At 39.9% G+C, this 23,831-nt stretch overlaps 1 long non-coding RNA gene across 3 annotated transcripts; it reads left to right on the plus strand.

Moving 5' to 3' along the window:
* The first annotated feature begins 1,807 nt into the window (after positions 1-1,807).
* Positions 1,808-13,892, plus strand: LOC104096828 (uncharacterized). Of its 3 annotated transcripts, none has more exons than XR_011409207.1 (4): positions 1,808-1,940; positions 12,136-12,200; positions 13,101-13,388; positions 13,479-13,892. It is a non-coding gene; the product is annotated as an uncharacterized lncRNA (long non-coding RNA). The 3 variants fall into 3 exon arrangements; XR_011409208.1 differs by lacking the exon at positions 1,808-1,940 and adding an exon at positions 4,853-4,918 and having other exon boundaries at positions 13,101-13,409; positions 13,501-13,892; XR_686436.4 differs by lacking the exon at positions 1,808-1,940 and adding an exon at positions 4,853-4,918.
* The last annotated feature ends 9,939 nt before the right edge of the window (positions 13,893-23,831 follow it).

The raw sequence follows: 23,831 nt of genomic DNA on the forward strand, positions 1-23,831 counted from the left end.
TTAATGCCAATAAGTCTGAAGTGAAAAATTGTACTTCAAATACACTTAAGGCCAGAAGGTCTGAAGTACAACAAACGTTTTGCAACACTTAAGGCCAATAAGTCTGAAGTGAAAATTTGCACTTCAGATGCACTTAAGGCCAAAAAGTTTGAAGTGCAACAAATATTTTGCTACACTTAAGGCCAATAAGTCTGAAGTAAAAAATTGAACTTCAGATGCACTTAAGGCCAAAATGTCTGAAGTGCAACTAACGTTTTTATGCACTTAAGGCCAAATATGCCTGAAGTGAAAATTGTCCGGAAACAAAAATTTGTTCTTCGAATTATAACAATCCAATATACGATTTAATACCTAAATCTACTCCAAATGAGCTCAAATTTGAAACATAACCTCCAAATATCATCAGGAACATACCCCAATCATTGATTTATAAAAACAACAATCAATCTAATGAACCCATTTTGCAATTAAGAAAAAAAAAACCCTAAGCAATAGTAAAAAATAAAGCGCCATAACTGTTCACCATCGTAAAACATCATAAACTACATTAAAATATGTTCACAACCACCATATAAAATCATTGTCACCCGAAGAAGAAGAAGAAGAATAATAAGAAAAAAACGAAGAAGGAGAAGGGGCGGAGAAAGATGCTTGAAGTTGTTTAAAAAATGGGTACAAAATAAAATATTTTTAAAAAGTGAGTATAGATTAAATGGAGGCGACCAAATAGGGTGCCCGTGCAATTCTTACAGAAAAGAGCAAGGAGTGAAATATGGGCGAAAAAATAGGAATGGAACCTATTTGGGAATTTTCTTATATCTTGCGCAATTATGCTTTTTCCATATTAAAAAGTCTTAACCAGTATGTCCGTCAGTATAACTACAGCCTAACTAATTTTTGGGCTATTTTGGCCGATTTGCCCTCTTTGTTGGTGAAAGTGCACATGGACCCAATTTTGGGGTCATTACTTAACTTGTACCCTAAGTTTATTTATTTATTTATTTATTTATTTATTTTGTGCAATTTTACCCACTATGGTCACGACTTTAGACATCCGTAACTGAAGTATCATAATTCGCATATGAAATTACAAATTTTGGCAGAAGTTGGAAAGCCACATCTTATGTTGTGACTACACGAATACGTCTCAACTCTTAAGTGCATGCAAAAAATTAGTTGCACTTCATACACATATATCTTAAGTGCATCTTAAGTGTAACCTTTGCATTGAAGACGTTTTAGTATGTGTAAAAATTACACTTAAGATACATTTAAGATATTTTAATATGAAATGCAACCAATTATTTGCATGTACTTAAGACGCTTTAATCTGAAATGAAAATTGACTAGAAACAGAAATTTCTTCTTCGAATTTTAACAATCCAACACATAATTCAACGCCCAAGTCTACTCTAAAAATGAGCTCAAATTTGAAACATAACTTCCAAATACATAAAGAACAAACTCCAATCATTAATATGTCAAAACAACAACAAACACTACAAGAAATTGGATTATTAGTGGCAACATATAGCAGCGACCCTATAGGTTGCTACAATAGCTATATTATTAGCAGCGACATCTAAAGTCGTTGCGGAAGGATAATTTTAAGCAGCGACTTATTTTAGGTCGCCTCTAATATGGCTGAAATTTTCAGTCCCACTAAAAATAAAATTTTGGCTCCATAATATATGTGGCGACTATGGCGTAGTTACCGCTAAAACTCTCTTGCAGCGACTGGGTCGCTCATATTACTTCAAAATAAAAATAAGCTAATTAATTAAAACTTGTCTAAGTACATAACCCACAAAGTTGTGAGTGAAAGAACGGAGAACTCTGTCTAGAATATTGACGCTCTCTCTACAAATCGATCAGGTCTTCATCTTAAATTTTATCCAAATCAAAACCCCTCAAATCAAAATGTGAATCTCATTTGTCAGGTATGTTCAAATCCCTAATATTTTTATTTTTTTGGGAAAGAAATTGATAATCGATCGATTTCGTGCAATGGAGGAAGAATCAAAGAAACGATTTCAGTTCCTAGTCGATTTCGTGCATTATTTCCTTCTTATTTGTTACTATCTCATATCTAACTAAAATCCCATAAATATTTATATAAGATATATTTATATTTGGGTATTTTTGTATAATGATTCTGTAAGACGAAAGTTTCAACATGCAGTTAGGGATAATTATTTTTTTAGCAATTTCACTTTTGTATTCTCATATTTCATCTCGAATTTCTCTGAGCCATTTGATAATCTACAGGAATACCAAAACAATCATACAATCCTAGGAAGAGAAAATCACATTATTGCGATATCAAAGTCAAGATCTAACTGGTGGGACATAACTGAAAGAACCTACGAAGCTCATATAATAATTCAAACTGAATAGAATGTAGACATGTAAAACGTCTCTCAAGAAGAAGATTTTAACATACCCAGAAAAAGAGATAACTGAGATTCTGTCAAGACCGAGAATCGACAATAACAACACCAAATATGCTTCAAATGATTCTCTGTTAGGTAATTTTGGACTTAGGAGCGTGCCCGGAATGTGATTTGAAAGTTCGTAGTGAAATTAGGCTTGAATTGGCGGAAGTTGGAAATTTGGCGATTTCGGTCGGCAGTGAAAAATTTGATATCGGGGTGGGAATGGATTTTCGGAAATTGGAGTAGGTTCGTGGTGTCATTTGTAGCGTGTGCGTAAAATTTGAGGTCATTCGAACATGGTTTGGTAGGTTTCGATGTCGTTGAGTGATGTAATTTGGTGTTTTCATGGTGTGTTGAGTGATTCGACGGCTTGACTAAGTTTGTATGTTGATATATGACTTGTTGGTATGGTTGGTTAAGGTCCCGAGGGGCTCGGGGTGATTCCCGGTGGTTAACGGATTGTTTGAAGTTGGAAAAATCAGCTGAAGCTGCTGCTACTGGTAATGCCGCACCTGCGGAGGGGGAGCCGCAGGTGCGAGGGCGCAGAAGCGCATGGATAAGTCGCGGGTGCGTGCAAGCTAAGGTGGTCTGGAAGCGCAGGTGAGAGAAAGCCATCGCATCTGTGAGCCCGCAGGTGTGAGACTTGGGGCGCATATGCGGAAGGGAGGAAAATGACTGGCTTCGCGGATGCGGAGAATTTTGCGCAGGTGCACAAGCGCATGTGCTAAAGGTTGGCCGCAGATGCGGAACCTGGGGTCTTGAGTGAGTTCCGCACCTGCGATGGAAATTCCGCAGGTGCGACATCATAGAAGTGGATATTGGACCGCACGTGCGGTTTTGCTGGACATGAAGTATAAAAAGAGGACTTCGGGATTTTTGCTCATTTCCACCATTTTCAATTTGGACTTTGGAGCTTTTGAGGGGATTTGCGAAGGGGATTCAAGGTTATTCACTGAGGTAAGTTACTTGAGCTCTATTATCATTATCTATGGTGTTTTTCCGTTGATTTCTTACCTAATTAGTAGGATTTTTGAAGTGAAATAAAGGGTTAGGGCTTGGGATTTTGGAGAGTTTAATTTAAGTATTTGAGGGACCAAATGATGTCGGATTTTGATAAATTTCATATGTATGGACTGGTGAATGAATGGGCTTTCGGGTTTTGTGACTTTTGTCGAATTTGGAGAAGTGGGCTTGGAGGCCGGGTTTGAGTGAATTTCGGGATTTGGACTATAAATTGGTATTTTTCTTGTGGTATTCATTGCTTTAGCTCATATTGATCATATTTTATTGCTCGTTGCTAGATTCGGGTCTTTAAGAGGCCGGTTCGAGAGGACAAGGCATTTCAGAGTAGGAGTTCTACGTGGTTGAGGTAAGTAACCGTTTTAAATCTGGTCCTAAGGGTATGAAACCCTGGATTTTGTGCCATGTGATTATTTTGGAGGTGAAGCACATGCTAGGTGACGGACGTGTGGGCGTGCACCGAGGGGATTGTGACTTGGTCCGTCCCGTAGAAACTGTAAAGTTGAATAACTTGTTGATAGCTCTGTGCTCTCTATGTGTTGTAGAAATTTGACTAGAAACCATGTTTAGGCTTTATGTTGGTACTGTTGGGACCCACATAGGTCGTGTACATGTTGAACTATCTGCTTAATTGTTGTTTGCACTCAGTCACAATTTACTTGTTATTTTATCTCAATATCTATTGTTCATTATTGAGGCATCATATTATTGTTGTTTGGGCTGTTATTTCTGAGTGCCCGAGAGACTGGAGAGATTTATGACTGAGCAAGGCCGAGGGCCTGAATGTGAGATATATTATTATAGCACGTGAGTTGTACGTGCATCACGTGAGTTGTCCGTGTAGCACGTGAGTTATCCGTGCGGATCCATATGTTTATACTATGGTACGTGAGTTGTCCGTGCAGCACGTGAGTTGTCCGTGCGGATCCAGATATGATATTATAGCACATGAGTTGTCCTTGCAGCACGTGAGTTATCCGTGCTTATAGCGCTTGGGTTGTAGGAGCCCCTCATGAGTCTCAATAACCCCAGTGAGCGCGGGTACCCATTGAGTGTGAGTGCTGAAGGCTGAGAGCCGAGTGGTTGAGTTTTATATGACGAGTAGAGTGACTGTTGCCCTGAGAGGTTGTACTTGCTTTTCATTTGTTGTTGCACTTAGTTGCTATCTGTCATTGTTGTGAAATTCTCTGAAAGATATTATATCCGGATTACATGAACTTGAACTGTACAAAATTGATTTGACTTAAACTGCTGGATCTGAAAACATGTCTATTTTCTGTTGGAATTATTGAAAATGGACTATAACTGTGTAGCTCGCCATTTTCTTCAGTTCCTTAGTTATTATTGTTACTTGCTGAGTTGGTTGTACTCATGCTACACCCTGCACTTCATGTGTAGATCCAGGTGTGTTTGATCATGGAGGTCGTTGAGTTTGGGTGCGATCGAGTACCGGAGACTACGAGGTAGCAGCCGGCGTCCGCAGGACCTTGTCTCTTCTTCTATATTTCTTTCTGTCTTGTATTGATACTTAGACACTGGTTGCATTAGTTTGTTTGTCTAGATGCTCATGACTTAGTAACACCCCGATGTTTGGGGCTAGTTTTCGCATTTTGATTCTATATTGAGTTCAACTTTGATTTTTATGAAACATTTCTGATATGAAAAAGTTTTAAACTACCTTTTCCATTGAATTACTTGAATATTTTGGGAACGTCGGCTTGCCTAGTACCATCGATAGGCTCCATCATGACATGTTAGATTTTGGGGCGTGACAAATTAGTATCAGAGCTCTAGGTTACATAGGTCTCACGAGTCATGAGCAGGTTTAGTAAAGTCTTGCGGATCGGTATAGAGGCGTTTATACTTATCTTTGAGAGGCTACAGAACCTTAGGAAAATCTTACTTTCTTGTATTCTATCGTGCAAAATTGATTCAGCTTGAAACATAACTCTTTGAATTCCTTCCACGCATTTCGTATGCGCATATGAGCACTCAGTATCAAATGTGCATCACCGGCTTGTGATTCTATGAACGAGGTTCAAGATATGTATTCTGTGTTTTGGTGATGGTCCAGTCTGGAGGACTTGGGGCCAGGTTTAGACCGTAACTTAGGCTCGGTAGCTTAAGTTGTAACCTGTATATTGGGACTCATATGTCCGGTAATGTCCCTACGAGTGAAATTTATGGCTCGATGAGCGGTGGAATGGTTTTCTGATGAGTATGATGTAACTGTGGGATGTGTTAAGACGATTTGAATGTGATGAGAAGTGCTTCCTTCAAATGTAAAGGAAGGCCATTGGGTGCTTTATTTTTGTTTTGATGTGACGTACAATCTCGAGTGTGAATGTATTAAAGGATCTTTCACGTTGTTAAATTGTGAGGCAAATTAAATTCTCATGTCTTGTCAATGAGTTTGGACTCAAGAAGAGTAAGTGATTGTGTAGTAATTGTGGTTGCGAATGGGCATTTCTAATGTTGATGGCTCGAGAAAGATGATCTTCGAAGAGGCTTAGAGTCGGTAACATTTTATTGGTTCAGGTGCGACATAGATGCATTTTGATTTGATGCAACAGTTGGGCAGAAAAATATGAGGGAAGACATGATGGGAAATGTTTCGCGGTGGTTAAAGTACTAGCATGTCAAGTAGGAGAAGTAGAGGTTGAGAAGTTGCTTAAAGGAGATGATTTAACCGAAGTAAGAGTGGCAGATTAGCATATGGATTCTGTGGTAGGGTAGTCGCGTGCCTTGAGAAAGTGTAGAACGGTTTGGAATCGTGATAGAATGTGATTTAGCCTACAAACTTTATTTGGAGTGATGGTTACTGTACAGAGAAAGATTGAATATGGCAAAAAGGAGTTTGTTTGAAATGAAGATGGATGTGAAGATCTGATTATCATTTTAGGCGTAATATGACTTGAGTTCGGAAAGTATAGTTGAACTTTCAGTTGATGTCAATAGGTAAAGTGCAGACTTATACAAATGGTGGGTGAGCATGAGCTCAGGAGAATTTACTGATTATGTAGTTGTTGCACCTAGTGCAGCGTCGTTGGAAGATGTCGGTAAGGAATTCCACAGGTGGGTTATCTCCTGTGAGCAGTTAGCGGTGGTGTGATGTTGATGAAGCTTCTGCGGGGAATATTACTTGCTAACCGGTAAGAGGTCGAGTGTGTGATTGTGGCTGGTAATTCAGATTGTTCATGGAAAGCTTAACAAAAGACTTCAAAAAGTCTGGCAGGTTAACAGTGCAAGATTTTGGTAACTGAGAAAGAGAAATCCTTGTGGGTTCTGATTTTATATAATGGCAGCTTAAGGTTAAGTGGGGGAGCCTGCTATGGATAATTTGATTTCATGGTTATGTGTTAAATTTTAGTTTTGGTACAACGCATACTTGTGGCTTAATTATGACTTACAGAGGTGGAAATTGAGGATAACTCGGGTAAGTAAATTCCTGAATGCAGGTTATACTGCACTTTATGAGTATATAAAAATCATGGGATGAGTGAATTGTTAATTGTGAATGATATAGTGCGCACGAAGTGTGAATTTGATAGGTGATATTAAAGTAGAGTTACTTCTTTGAGTGTTGTTGTGCTAATGGGGCACATGTTTGTTGGCCATTTGGGCGGTGTAATTTGGATCGAGCAAAGTGGGTGACTCTCGAGAGAATTCCAATAGGTCCGAGGTTTACATATAGCAATTGAGAATTCCTCCGGACTTGTGTATGGATAAATCTGAGATTTGCATTTGATGGTGCCTGGACTTGCGGAAATTCTGTATGACTATGGATTCTACATTTTAGTATAAGGAAGGTAAAAAGAACAATTTCAAATTCACATAAGGTATTCTCAGAGTGAGGGTTACAGTTGTGGTATTTTTGAAGGTGCTTAAGAAGAATATAATTGCTTATGGGTCGTAGGGCATTGTGGTTCTATGCTAGGTTTGTGGGGTGAGCTGTGGCTAAAGATAGTGGCGATTTATCAAGGAGAAGTATCAATCTGAAGACAAATTCGGAAGAAACTCGGAGAAAATAAGACAACTGGGTAGTATGTTGGATCAGTATGGTAATGAATATGATCGGTTCTGTGGGTGCTTATAATATGGGGGGGGGGGTTTCCACAGGTGCTTTGTGGCAATACACCTGGGTTTGGCAATCTGCGTGGCTTGGTTGAGCTAGAGAGATTCAACTCTGATGACTTGATTATGTGCAAATGGATTCCAAAGCATTCTCGAGGATTTCTACCACGGTTTGGGATGGGAATTTTCCAACCGGCCTGAGGAGCATGTGGAGTATTGTGATTTTCTACCGGATGGGATCAAATGGAAGGCTTTTGGCTGATCAGATATTTATTTTACTTGTAACTCAGAATGATTATGAGGTTCTCGTATTTTTCATATGATGGCATGATAGATGTGGTGTGTGGTGTGGGATTAAGGTTGGCGTGTGCAAGGTCACGGTTTAGCTTTGAAAGGGAGGTCATAAATTCTTAGAGGGGATGAACAATTTTCGATGTTTAGATGAATGCTATCACTATTTGGTATTGCGTGAGTAGAGGATACATTTCAAAAGGTGCACTATGCTTTGAATTATGGATATGTCATAGGTATTGCGGCATTTTCCTGGTTGATCGACTGCTGATTTTAAGACGTTGCTATGTGGCACAAAAGAATGGGAGAAATATTCCTCGTGGGATGATCGTGTATAAGAGATGTGTTAGACATTCTGGCGGTGGAGATGGAATCAGAAATGGTGATTCGTGTGTTTTATGGATTTGGAGCAAATTGTTTCATGGTTGCGGATTGTGAAGTCGTGGATGAAGCTAGCCAGATAAGGGTATGTATTACAACTCCGTCGTTGTGAATTTTTGGAGGGTTATTTATCTACTGTGGGTGACCCGAGTTGATTTAGGGGTCCATTGGTAGGCCCAATTAGAAGGTGTATTATACACCAAGTCGGATTGGTTGGCTCCATACTACTATTGTCAAAGAATGTGACATTCGGTTGATATTGAGCTTATTCGTGTTCTAAAATGATCAATGAGTTACTCCTTTATGCTATGAGGAGTTGTGATTCATTGGTTATGTGCACACATGGTGCAGTTCTATTGGGGGCCATATGGCAGAATTTGAGCGAGATGAGTATTTGGGTATTGCATGATTGATTGCATATTGGCTATGTTCTTTAAGGTTTTGTGTGGCATTGTGTCATTTGCCTCTCTGTGGTTATTGATTTTTAGCAGGGTGGCTCGAGGTATATAATATGGACCAGCGTTTGGATGGGGTCACGCGTTACAACATAGTTATGTTAAGGTGTGAACCTTGTGTTAGAATCGTGTGATGGTTCTATGGTGTGTGATGTATTTTCAACATTTCGTTATGGCAATACTTGTTAATCTTGCGGGGCAGTTCTATCATTTGAGTCATTTTCCATGACTGAGTACATTTGAATTATTGCGTATTAGCGCACTGATGGCACGATTTGTGGCTCTGAGTCATATTGGTGTGGCATGTCTGTGGGATAGTTGTGTTTAATAATATAAGGTCATTGGACCCAGAATGGGTACTGTTAGGTTTGGTTCCAGTATATTTGGGAAGATGACGTTGAAAGTCGGCTTAGGAGAGGATTGTGGTTCTGGTTGGGGCGAGAAAGCTCCATGGCTAGTTGATTTAATGAACGGTTATGAGCTTTGATTATTTCATTCATCTTTAGCAGTGTACGAAGGTTTGGAATGAGGTCTTGTTGAATGCGGGGTTTTATACTGGTACTTGGTTGGTTTTGAGTAGTTATTGTGATAAGAAATGGTGTTACGAGTATGCGAGTTGTGTAGTATATTATGTGATTGTATCTTTGATTATGGTTATGGTTGAGGACAGCTTGTTCAGGCTTATACAGTATGTAGATGTGAGATTCGGGTCTTGAAAAGAATTCTGGATGTTAGAAATTTGGCTCCAAGGTTTTTGGGCTAAGGCTAAATTAATGATTTTCAGTTATGTTGTATGGTGAGGCCTAAATAGAATAGGGTAACGTGATATCACCCCCGAGTATGTGCGTGGTAAGGTGGAATAGAGATTTGAAGGTTAAGAACAACTCTTGGCACGTTCGAGGACGAACGTATGTTTAAGTGGAGGAGAATGTAACGACCCGACCGGTCGTTTTGAGTATCACAACCCCGTTCCCCCATTTACTGCTCAATTCATGCTTTACCGTTGATTTATGACTTATCGAGTTAGTTGGTTTGGGTCCGGAGGGAATTCGGAGTGAACTGAGACACTTAGTCTCTAAAAGTGGAAGCTTAAGTTGGAAAAGTCAACTGGATATTGACTTATGTGTAAATGATCTCGGATTTGAATTTTGATGGTTCTGTTAGCTCCGTTAGGTAATTTTGGACTTAAGAGCGCATCCGGAATGTGATTTGGAGGTCCGTAGTGGAATTAGGCTTGAATTGGCGAAAGTTGAAAATTTGGCGATTTCGGTCGGCAGTGGAAAATTTGATATCGGGGTAGGAATGGACTTTCGAAAACTGGAGTAGGTTCGTGGTGTCATTTGTAGCGTGTGTGTAAAATTTGAGGTCATTCGGACGTGGTTTGGTAGGTTTCGGCGTCGTTTGTGAAATTCAGAAGTTAGAAGTTCTTAGGCTTGAATCCGAGGGTAATTTGGTGTTTTGATGTTGTGTTGAGTGATTTGAAGAGTCGAATAACTTTGTATGTTGATATATGACTTTTTGATATGTTCGGTAGAAGTCCCGAGGGGCTCAGGGTGATTCCGGGTGGTTAACGGATTGGTTGAAGTTGGAAAAATGCAGTTGAAGCTGCTGCTACTGGTATTGCCGCACCTGCGGAGGGGAAGCCACAGGTGCGAGGGCGCATAAGCACTTGGATAAGTCGCAGGTGCGTGCAAGGCTAAGGTGGGCTGGAAGCGCAGGTGCGAGAAAGCCATCGCATCTGCGAGCCCGCAGGTGTGAGACCTGGGGCGGAGATGCGGAAGGGAGGAAAATGACTGGCTTCACGGATGCGGAGAATTTTGCGCATTTGCACAAGCGCAGGTGCGAAAGGTTGGCCGTAGATGCGGAACCTGGGGTCTTGAGTGATTTCCGCACCTGCGATGGAAATTCCGCAGGTGCGGCATCGCAGAAGCGAATATTGGACCGCATGTGCGGTTTTGCTGGGCAGAAAGTATAAAAAGAGGACTTCGGGATTTTTGCTCATTTGCACCATTTTCAATTCGTACTTTGGAGTTTTTGAGGGGAGTTTCGAAGGGGATTCAAGGTTATTCACTGAGGTAAGTTGCTTGAGCTCTATTATCATTAGCTATGGTATTTTTCCGTTGATTTCTCACCTAATTAGTAGGATTTTTGAAGTGAAATAAGGGGTTAGGGCTTGAGATTTTGGAGAGTTTAATTTAAGGATTTGAGGTACCAAATGATGTCGGATTTTGATAACTTTCATATGTATGAACTCGTGAATGAATGCGCTTTCGGGTTTTGTGACTTTTGTCAGATTTCGAGAAGTGGGTTCGGGGGCCGGGTTTGAGTGAATTTCGGGATTTGGCCTATAAATTGGTATTTTCCTTGTGGGATTCATTCCTTTAGATCATATTGATCGTATTTTATTGCTCGTTGCTAGATTCGGGTCATTTGAAGGCCGGTTCGAGAGGAAAGGGCATTTCGGAGTAGGAGTTCTACGCGGTTGAGTTAAGTAACAATTTTAAATCTGGTCCTGAGGGTATGAAACCCCAGATTTTATGTCATGTGATTATTTTGAAGGTGACGCACATGCTAGGTGACGGGCGTGTGGGCGTGCACCGTGGGGATTGTGACTTGGTCCGTCCCGTAAAAATTATAAAGTTGAATAACTTGTTGATAGCTACGTGCTCTCTATGTGTTGTAGAAATTTGACTAGAAATCATGTTTAGGATATATGTTGGTACTGTTGGGACCCACAACGTTCGTGTACATGTTGAAATTTCTGCTTAATTGTCGTTTGCACTCAGTCATAATTTACTTGTTATTTTATCTCAGTCTCTATTATTTATTATTGTTGTTTGGGCTGATATTTCTGAGAGCTCGAGAGACTGGAGAGATTTATGACTGAGCAAGGCCGAGGGCCTGAATGTGAGATATATTATTATAGCACGTGAGTTATCCGTGCAGCACATGAGTTGTCCGTGCGGATCCTTATGTTTATACTATGGCACGTGAGTTGTCCGTGCAACACGTGAGTTGTCCGTGCAGATTCAGATATGATATTATAGCACGTGAGTTGTCCGTGCTTATAGCGCTTGGGCTGTAGGAGCCCCTCATGAGTCTGAACACCCCCAGTGAGCGCGGGTACCCATTGAGTGTGAGTGCTGAGGGCTGAGAGCCGAGTGGTTGAGTTGTTGTGACGAGTTGAGTGATTGTTGCCCTGAGAGGCTGTACTTGCTTTTCATTTGTTGTTGCACTTAGTTGCTATCTGTCATTGTTGTGAAATTCTCTGAAAGATATTATATCCGGATTACATGAACTTGAACTGTATAAAATTGATTTGACTTAAACTGCTGGATTTGAAAGTATGTCTATTCTCTGTTGGAATTATTGAAAATAGACTATAACTGTGTAACTCGTCATTTTCTTCAGTTCCTTAGTTATTATTGTTACTTGCTGAGTTGGTTGTACTCATGATACACCCTGCACTTCATGTGCAGATCCAGGTGTGTTTGATCACGGAGGTCGTTGAGTTCGGGCGCGATCGAGTACCACAGACTACGAGGTAGCTGCCAGCGTTCGCAAGACCTTGTCTCTCCTTCTATATTTCTTTCTATCTTGTATTGATACTTAGATACTGGTTGTATTAGTTTGTTTGTCTAGATGCTCATGACTTAGTGACACCCTGATGTTTGGGGCTAGTTTCCGCATTTTGATTCTATATTGAATTCAACTTTGGTTTTTATGAATCATATCTGATATGAAAAAGTTTTAAACTACCTTTTCCATTGAATTACTTGAATATTTTGGGAACGTCGGCTTGCCTAGTACCATCGATAGGTGTCATCATGACATGTTAGGTTTTAGGTCATGACAATGCAAGTACGCAAGCTCAAAACAATGTGCATAATGAGGAAGATGATTTTATTAATGACAATCATAAAGAAATATCAGAGAGTGAAGATAGCGAAGAAGAGTTATTTGATGATGATGATGATGGGGAGGACACCGATACATCCTTTTGAAGACTAAGAAGCAAAAGACTGATGATATAGATGTTACATCGTGTTTTGAAATTCTCTGTATTTTTTTCATATTATTGTCCATATTAGACTAATAGTGAAATTAGTTCTTGGTGCTTGAAGCTTTGTGTCTATATTTTATTTTTGAAAGTTCTCTGTATGTTTGTCCTTATTAGACTTTCAATGAAATTAGTTTGTGATTCTTGTAACTTTATGTCTACATCTTATTATTTTGAAAAGCTCTTTGTATTGTTGTCCTAATTAGACTGCATGAAATTAATTCGTAATGTTTGAAGCTTTAATTACATAACATAATCAGTGGTGAAGTAAAATTAGTGCTTTACTCTAATATTTCATCAATTAATTGATTTTAATTCTTTGCTATTTGAATTAATATTTTCTCTAGTCTAATAAATTATTTTCTTTTTATATGATGCTGCAAGAAATGAAAGGAACTGGACAAGGAAAAAGTGGGAGAGGCGGGACGAGCTGTGGTCGTGAAAGTTTTCAAGGACGTGGCAATTTTGGAGCTACATCTCAGCCACACATACAGACTGGACGAGTATCCGGTGCATCTGTAGAGACATGAGAACCATGTAACCCGAGTCAAGGACTTTTACAAACCAGACGAGTATCTAATAACTCTCTTCCAAGACCTTCTTTAGAAACACAATCATCACGAAATGAACCAGAAATTGTGCATCGCTCTCCAGAGGCTGACAATTGTGCAAGTTAGTTTTCTGTTTTTTGGGGTTTTGTGAAATTATTTTAACTAATTGTGCAGAACTACTAATTAACAATAGTATCCCTTTACTTTGCAGTTTCTTCCAGCAATAAAAAAAGAGGAAGAAGAAAATACAAATCTAAAAGTTTAGATATAAAAACTAAGTACGGTGGAAAAATCAAAATTATGATTATTGGCTAAAAACCTAAAGAAGGAGAATGTATCTGTTGAATAATTATTGTAGGAAAGTTCCTCCAGATGATTGAATGCCTTGAATATGATTATTGGCTAATGCAACCGAATCTTTTTTTTCCTGTACTTCACCATTAATTTACCCATTTCACGATCATGTGGATGAAGTCTACCAAATTAATTTGCCTATAAATTTTCCATTTTGTTTTTAACAGTTAGACAACATCACTATCATAACCTTTTCTCATTATTAGGTAAATGATAAATACATAAAACTATTGGAGTAGCATTTATTCATGGAGCATACCTCACACAAATACAAACAAACACACACTCACACAGAGACGGTGCACAGCCCTCTGGTTTTTCTTAAGTGAAGTAGAGCATTTACTGAGAAACAGAAGTTTCTTATTGGGAATATTGCTTCTGCCTCTTATTTATTTGAGTAATGCTTCTTACTTCATCAGCAACTCCCTCTCTTCTGCAAAAACAATATAAGATGCTTAGATTGCATGATAACTGGAATAGGGAATATCTTTCTCTTTTGGGGAGGGGGAGCTTGTATTCCTTTATTGAGCTTACTGACAGTGAGTATTGTGGAAGGTGCATTAGTTAATCCATATATATACCCTTCAACGATTTATACCCAACATTTTCAGGCAGAGTATTTGGTTTAACCCTATAAGTTATATAAATTGAACTATAAAGAACTCTTACACTACATTGATTATAACAAGTTATTGCACTATTTTTCAGGTTAGCATACCTGACTTCCTAGTTTTGAACTTAAGTCCTGTGCACTGGCAATGTATAGGTTTTTTATAACATCATATTAAATTGACCTATAGTAACATATAACTCTTAGACCCCCTTTTGTTATCCTTAAAGTTTTTCTATGCATGTTTTTTGATATAAAAAATCTCATTATATATGTTCCTTATATATATATATATATATATATATATATATATATATATATATATATATTATATTTTCTTTAGCAGGGACAAGGCACTTAAACAATGGTATCGTTTAAGGATGGTGTCGACCAATGAGCAATTACAAGGCACTTAATATTTTGTCTTTTTTGGGATATATATATATGCGTACAATTGCAATGCACAATGAAGTATCGTGTAGTATTATGTAATTGACTTTTTTAGTAATGAAAATATTTATAATATTCAGTTTGAGAAATTCTTTTAGTATTTTTTAAATATTATCGGTTGCTTTTAATATTAGTAGTCAATTGATGTGAATATACAATCATTAAATTTAGAGAATTCGGTTCCTACCGGAAGTATATATAATTTTGGTCATTATATAGTTTTTGAGAAGATAGGTTTTAGAGGCGACATTATTTTGTCACAAAATATTAGTAATTGTTGCAATGTTAAATTGCCACTGTTGGTTTATTTCTTTTGCAACGACTTTAGTCGCTACAGAAAGTTATTATGTCTTTCATGGTTTATTATATTGTAGCGACACGAGTTGCTACTAACAGTCATTTATAGTGGCGACATTAACTTTCCACTACAAAAATATTTTAGCAGCGATAGTAGTCGCCGCTAAAGATGAATAGCAGTGGCGATCCAGCTAAATTTTTATTCTTGTGGAACCATTTTTGTAGCGATTTTTTTCACCTTTTGTGGCAACTATATCGCCGCAAAATATACGCTTTTAGAGGCGACCTTTGGTGTCGCCACAAATACCTTTCAGTTTCGATTTTGCTTGTAGCAACACAAATGTCACCACTGATAACATGTAGCAGCGACTTTCAGAGATTTTGTAGCGACTTTGGTCGCCGCAATAAGCCTGTTTTCTTGTGGTGAAATATAACGAACCCATTTTATAACTAAGAAGAAAAGAAGAAAAGAAGAAGAAGAATGAGGAGGAGGAGGAGCCTGAAGCAGTAGCAAATAAAGGAGCAGTAGCAAAGAAAGGAGCGTCACAATAACTTAAACCCCCTAAAAACCTGTTTATAAACACTATGTGATCCGTTGTTACCTCTATTTTCATAGCAATTAAGGAGGAGGAGGAGAAAAACCAAAAAAGAAGCAACTTCTCTGAAATTATGTACATTGGATGCCCGTTTAACATTAAAAAAAAAAAAAAAAAGGATACAAGTTAAATGAGAGCAACTAAATAGGGTACTCCCTGAAATTTTTACCTCTTTGGTCCAAAACTATGGGACTAATCATCACAGGCAAATGAGGGATAAGATTCATAAATAGCCACTTTCAACCACTGTAACTGAAAAATAATTGATATGTGGAGCTTTAAATTTTAGGTGAAACTTTAGGACATTGTCATGGAGATTCAACCGTAGAAGCTAAAACATTATGATATAAGCTATTTTCAATTACATGGCTGAAAAGTGTTTAGTTCGCGCTATCGCCCACGCTATTACTAAAGCAAATGAGTTGTCCCTAATGTATAGCTCCTTCACAAATTATCCAAATGGTCCTGCAAAAAGTTACTATGAGTTTTTACATTCTTAAAAGGCGGGTCTCTATTTATAACTTTAATATTCACAAACTTTGAATACTATTACTATTTATCATCATAAGTATTACTTTCTTTTCCGTTGTATGGGTTTATATATAGTTCTAGGTACTGATAAATTGTGATTGCAGCATCATTTTATTTCCCTTTTCTTCCAACAACTCCCGTCATTTCATATTAAAAAAATATATATATAATTTTAGAATATTTGTATTCCAATTAGTTGCCACTGGATATAAGAAGTTTATCATGTCCAATCACCAACCAAAACTCATTTTTAATTTGAGACAATTTCTCAATCCTAATTATGATTAGATGTGGTAAATAGAGTACACTAGTGTCGCATAAAAATATTAGTTATATCCTTAGCAGACAAATGGAATTCAATGAACACCATCTTATTTAATGTGGTTGGTTTAATGTTGTAATAGTTCATCGTTGAACGTAATTCTTAATTTATGATAGTGAGTATTTGTACTTTAATATCACATCAGATAGTATAAAACATCTTTTGCATGTTTATTCATTTGTCGGAGTTGAAGCTCGTAAGTTATGATCACGCAATGATTAATTAGTTAAGTATACAACTCAATTATAAGTATATATTTCCACTATTTGTATATTTAGCATAAGTAGCTAAGCTTTAGTTTCTGTCCAAGTTAAATAATGGGGAAGTTACACATTTGACCACTCAATCCAAACTTTTTACTATCTCCTTGTCAAATTATGCATTATATATCTATATCTGTTGGCTCTTTTCTTGGGAGCGACTATTTAAGTTTGTATACGGATTTTGTATGGTTAATCGAGACCGGGGCGGCAGACCGAGGCTCGATCCCAAGTTATATTGGATCGTTACATGAATAGATATTGCCTAGCTCGTGATTCAGGGATCGAGATCGAGACCAGCTAAGGTCAAGACCGAGAAGGATAGAGATCTAGCGAGATCGAAGGAAGCCTGCTAAGTCGAATAACAGAAAGCCGACGAATTCGTGACCGGGCGAGGATTGTGGCAGAGATCTCGGCATGTATCAAGACAAGACCGGTTGATTAGCCAATCAGGAGATTTCCTTCGGTATTTAGAATTGTACCATATGTGGAATTCCTTTACTATATAAAGGGGGTTCCAATCATTTTGTAATCATCATATTCGCGCACATCAAACCAGTTCATAACATTTTCTTAAGCATTCTTATTCTGTTGTCCAGTTCTTGCTTTTCAATAATATACTCAGTTGGTTCGAGGGCGACCTAGCTCGAGGGCCAAGGTAGCACGTTACATTGGTTTGCTTTGCTTTACAGTTAATTTCTAACTTCAATTCTCATATTTTTCAGTTTGTGCCAAGTAAAATCACATATCCTTAAAACCACTTACAAATTTAATTATTATCCGATTTTAAGGGTAAACGGTTTGGCGCCCACCGTGGGGCTAAGGATAATAGTGATTGCATGCTGCTAATTTTCATAACACACACTACTTTACACTTGTTCTTGTAAGCGTTTCTGATTCCAGGATCAGCATGTCGAACTCTCGAGCAGTACCCACACACATCGACAACGGCCTTGGTTTTCATAGCGAAAACGACAACGTAGCCGCCCCAAGAAATGAAGTGCTTCCAGTTGACCTCGAGGGAGTACCAGTTGCAGACCCCATCGACGTCAGCTCCCATGTTGCCCTGAATGCAAATCTAGGCGTCGACCCCGAAAATAGCGTCTGTAGAGACGTTCGATCAGCCGGTCAGAATGCACAGGGCGGCGAAGAAGGCGGAATCAGCCTTCGAATAATATTCGAAATGCTACAGGCTCAACAAGCTGCAATAGCACAACTTCAAAATCAGAACCACACACCGAGTAGGGTCGAACCTGAGCCATCACAGGAAGTTGTTCATAGGGCTAAACCAGTGCCGGGGATGTCAAATGTGAATGAGTCAGGGACCGACCCCACTATCTCGAAAATGTTCGAGGAACTGACAAAGCGAATTGAATCGGGGGAGAAGAAGATTGAAGCGAATGACAAAAAAGTGAAAACATATAACTCCCGAGTTGATCAAATTCTGGGAGCACCACCGATTTTGAAGGGTTTGGATTCAAAGAAGTTCGTACAAAAGCCCTTTCCCCCAAGCGCGACTCCTAAGCCCATTCCGAAGAAATTCCGCATGCTAGAAATTCCCAAGTATAATGGAACTACCGACCCTAACGAGCATGTCACTTCTTACACACGCGCAATAAAGGGAACGATCTAGAGGACGATGAGATTGAGTCCGTACTACTGAAGAAATTCGGAGAAACTTTATCAAAGGGAGCGATGATATGGTACCATAATTTACCACCTAACTCCATTGATTCTTTTGCCATGCTCGTAGATTCCTTTGTCAAAGCACACGTCGGGACGATAAAGGTCGAGACTAGAAAGTCAAACCTCTTCAAAGTAAAACAGAAAGACATCGAGATGCTCAGAGAGTTTGCATCTCGGTTCAAAATAGAGCATATGGATCTGCCCCCGGTCGCCGACGATTGGGCCGTTCATGCTTTCACTCAAGGCCTAAACATACGAAGTTCGGTAGCCTCACAATAGTTAAAGTAGAACTTGATCGAATATCCAGCTGTTACCTGGGCCGATGTGCATAATCGGTACTGGTCAAAGATTAGGGTCGAAGATGACCAGTTGGGAGCTCCTCCCGGGTCCGTTTATCCAAACAGGACCATCGACAGAGTTAAAAGGGATATTTACCGGGAACCATTGTCAAACAGAGATCGATATCAGTCATACGGTGGAAATCGGAGAAACAACGGGCCTGGATGCAACCCCGTTAGATTTGATAGAAGAAATGATCGAGGACAGAGCTCTCGATGGCTCATGAGTAAGAGTGGTTTCGACAGAAATGTCGAACCCAAAGAAGCACCACGACTATCTGAATACAACTTCAACATTGATGCATCAGCTATTGTATCGGCCATTGGGCGCATCAAAGACACCAGGTGGCCCTAACCTTTACAGACTGATCCGGCCTAGAGAAATCCTAATCAAATGTGTAAATATCATGGCATCCATGGTCATAGAACAGAAGATTGCAGACAACTGAGGGAGGAGGTAGCCCGTTTGTTCAACGAAGGGCATCTTCGAGAATTCTTAAGCGATTGGGCTAAAAACACTTCAAGAACAGAGATTCAAACAGACAAAATGAGCAAGAAGAGCCACAGCACGTGATCCACATGATTGTTGGAGGGGTCGATATTCCTGAAGGGGCCGTATTCAAACGCACCAAGGTGTCGATCAGGAGGGAAAAACGGACTCGAGACTACGTACCGGAAGGGACCTTGTCTTTCAATGACGAGGATGCAGATGGGCTCTTACAACCCCACAACGACGCACTAGTAATATTTGTCTTTATGAATAAAATTTAAGTTAAACGTGTTTTGATTGGTCCAGGTAGCTCGGCCAACATTATTCGATCGAGGGTCATAGAACAGCTCGGCCTACAAGATCAAATTGTGGCCGCAGCCCGAGTACTTAACGGCTTCAACATGGAAAGCGAAACCACTAAAGGTGAAATTACTTTGCTAGTAAACGTGGCCGGGACCATCCAAAAAACAAAGTTCCATGTGATCGATGGTGACATGAGGTACAATGCCTTGCTCGAAAGGCCTTAGATCCATAACATGAGGGCAGTACCCTCAACCCTTCCCAAGTTCTGAAGTTCCCGACATTGGAGGGAGTCAAAACAGTGTACGCCGCCAAGGAAATGTTTGCAGTCGATGAAGTGATACCAGTATCGGCACTCTCATCAACGAAGGGATCAAAAGGAAAGTAAGAGGCCAAATAGAAACCACAGACACCGTCCTCGACCCAATTGCAGGAGCATGGGATCGACGAGGATGACGACTACTGGATCCCTCGATCCTTCATAATTCCCGATGACTTCGATGCCACCAAGTCAATGGTCGAAGAGCTGGAACAAGCCACACTGGCAAAGCATCAGCCCGAACGAAAGGTATACCTGGGCACAGGGCTAACCCCTGAGCTCAGGAAAAAACTTATTCATTTCCTTAAAGCTAACACGGATTGCTTTGCTTGGTCCCACCTCGATATGACAGGGATCCCACCAGAAATTACCACTCACAAACTAAGCCTGGACCCTAAATTCCGCCCAGTGAAGCAAAAAAGCAGGCCATAGTCCGAGGTCAAACATGCCTTCCTCAAGGACAAGGTAACCAAACTTCTCAAAATAGGATCCATTCGGGAAGTAAAGTACCCCGAATGGTTAGTAAACGTAGTGGTAGTCCCTAAGAAGGGAAACAAACTTAGAATGTGTGTAGATTATAAGGACCTAAATAAAGCATGCCACAATGATTCTTTTCCTTTGCCTAACATCGATCATATGATTGATGCCACGACCGACTACGAGACTCTCAGTTTTCTCGATACCTATTCCAGGTAAAACCAGATACAGATGAACCCGGAGGATTAGGAAAAGACCTAGTTTATCACTAAGTACGATACCTACTGTTATAATGTAATGCCATTCGGTCTAAAAAATGCTGGTGCAACTTATCAATGCCTAGTAAACCAAATGTTAAAAGAACAAATAGGAAAATCAATGGAAGTTTAAATTGATAACATGTTAGTTAAGTCCCTGCGAGCCGAGGACCATTTAAAGTATTTGCAGGAGACTTTCGATATACTGAGAAAGTATAATATGAAGCTCAACCCCGAAAAGCGTGCATTCAGGGTTGGCTCAGGCAAGTTTCTTGGTTGCATGGTGTCCAACCGGTGAATCGAGATCAACCCCGATAAAATCAAAGCTATCGAGGATATCACGGTAGTGGATAATGTAAAGGCCGTGTAGAGGCTGACAGGGCAGATAGCCGCCCTAGGACGATTCATTTTGAGATCCTCAGATAGGAGCCACCGATTTTTCTCGCTGCTTAAGAAGAAGAGCAATTTTGCATGGACTCCGGAATGGCAGCATGCCTTCGAGGAACTGAAGCGGCATTTATCGAGCTCGCCATTGCTTCACACCCCGAAAGTGGACGAACAACTTTACCTGTACTTGGCAGTCTCGGAGATAGCGGTAAGTGGAGTCCTGGTGCAAGAAAAACAAGGTACCTAATTCCCTGTCTATTATGTTAGTCGGACCTTAGGTGAGGCCGAAACTAGATATCCACACTTAGAAAAATTAGCGTTTGCTTTAATAAGCGCCTCTAGGAATCTAAAACCATATTTTCAATGTCATCCAATATATGTTATAACAACTTATCCTCTTCGAAATATTTTGCACAAACCCGAGCTTTTGGGTCGATTGGCCAAATGAGCCGTAGAAATTAGTGGGTACGATATTGATTATCGGCCCCGAACCGCCATCAAGTCTCAAATCTTGGCAGACTTCGTGGTTGACTTTATGCCGATCCTCGTACCCGAGGTTGAAAAAGAACTACTGATAAAATCGGGTACATCTTCGGGAATCTGGACCCTCTTTACGGATGGTGCTTCGAATGCGAAGGGGTCCGGACTAGGCATCGTACTAAAATCACCCACAGGTAATGTAGTTAGACAGTCTATCAGAGCTACAAAATTAACTAACAATGAGGCCGAGTATGAGGCCATGATTGCAGGTCTCAAACTAGCTAGAAGCTTGGGAATGGAGGTCATAGAAGCTAAGTATGATTCCCTACTCGTGGTAAACCAAGTTAACGGAACTTTTGAAGTCTGAGAAGACCGAATGCAAAGGTACTTGGATAAACTACAGGTGACTTTAAATTGATTTAAAGAATGGACCTTGCAACATGTACGTCGAGAACAGAACAGTGAGGCCGACGCTCTTGTAGACTTAGGTTCATCGGTCGAGGACGACGAACTCAACTCGGGGACTGTCGTACAACTCATAAGATTGGTAATCGAAGAAGGTAATACCGAGATAAACTCCACAAGTTTAACCTGGGATTGGAGAAACAAGTACATAGAGTACTTAAAGAACGGAAAGCTTCCATCAGATCCAAAGGAGTCGAGAGCTCTGCGTACAAAGGTAGCACAGTTCACTTTGTCCGAAAACGGAACGCTATTTAGAAGGACATTCGATAGACCGTTGGCAATATGTTTAGGGTCGGGAGATACCGACTACATCCTACAGGAAATTCACGAGGGCACTTATAGAAATCATTCCGGTGCCGATTCGCTGGTCCACAAAGTAATCAGAGCAAGGTATTATTGGACCGATATGGGGAAGGATGCAAGGAAGTTCATTCGAAAATGCGACAAATGCCAAAGGCATGCGCCCATGATTCATCAACCAGGGGAACTACTCCACTCGGTCCTGTCCCTATGGCCCTTCATGAAATGGGGAATGGACATCGTTGACCCTCTCTCGTCGGCCCCAGGTAAGTTCATTTTATTTTGTTTATGACTGATTATTTCTCTAAATGGGTTGAAGCACAGGTTTTAGAGAAAGTCAGAGAAAAGTAAGTCATAGATTTCATTTGGGACCACATCATATGTCGATTCGGGATGCCCTCTGAGATTGTATGTGATAATGGATAATAATTCATCGGCAGCAAAGTAACTAAATTTCTCGAGGCTCACAAGATCAAAAGGATCTTATCAACACCTTATCATCTAAGCGGGAACGGACAAGACGAATTGACCAACAAAACCATCATCCAAAATCTTAAGAAGAGATTGACCAACGCCAAAGGAAAATGGAGAGAAATGCTACCCGAGGTTCTATAGGCATACCGCACAACATCGAAATCCAGTACCGGAGCAACACCGTTTTCATTAGTTTATGGCGCCGAAGCTTTGATCCCGGTCGAGGTCGGAGAACCTAGCATCAGGTTTCGATATGCAATAGAGGAGTCAAATAACGAGACCATGAATAGGAGCCTATAATTGTTGGACAAAAGACACGAAGCCGCTCTCGTCCGATTGGCCGCCCAAAAATAACGGATCGAAAGGTACTACAATTGAAGATCCAATCTTAGACATTTTAACATCAGGGATTTTGTGCTAAGAAAAGTCACCCTCAACACCCGAAATCCGAATGAAGGGAAACTAGGTCCGAGCTGGGAAAGACCGTACTAGGTTCTCGAAATCATCGAAAAAGGATCCTACAAGCTCGGCACGATGAACGACGAATAACTGGAGAGAAATTGGAACGTATCGCACCTAAAGCGATACTACTGCTAAGGTACGTCCCCTTCCATTTTAATTTATATTTTAAACTAACCCTTGCATGTGTTCGACCAGAAACAACAATGAATTCTTTGACATGAAGCCTTTAGGTCTGAAAGTACGCGTTGTACTCTTTTTTTCTTAGACCGGTTTTGTCCCAAATAGGTTTTTCGTCGAGGTTTTTAATGAGGAAACCATTGATCGTGCTAACTTAGAACAATTCAATAGTATCCGAGGCTTCTTTACAATCAACCTCTAATACTGGGGGGCATTGCCCTCGAATGTCAACTTTGATGCAAGGAAGTTACTTCATGGCAGCAGGGTCTCGATAGGAAAAACTTGTAAGGACCAAACGGTCAAACGAACCATGCCCGCTTAGTTTGCTCGAGTCATGGCACAAAACATGTACGCATATATAATCATTTATAAAGAGAAGTATTTTTCTTTACCGATATCTCATGCCTTAGAAAATTTTTTCTACTTTACAATTTCATGCTCTCGATCTATTATATAAACAGGCTTAAGGGCTGACCATAACTCGGATAATTACCCCCACGCTCGGGGACTGCCGTCCGAAAAATAAACGAGA

This window comes from Nicotiana tomentosiformis, chromosome 6 (assembly GCF_000390325.3).
Source record: "Nicotiana tomentosiformis chromosome 6, ASM39032v3, whole genome shotgun sequence".
Classification (NCBI taxonomy): domain Eukaryota; kingdom Viridiplantae; phylum Streptophyta; class Magnoliopsida; order Solanales; family Solanaceae; genus Nicotiana; species Nicotiana tomentosiformis.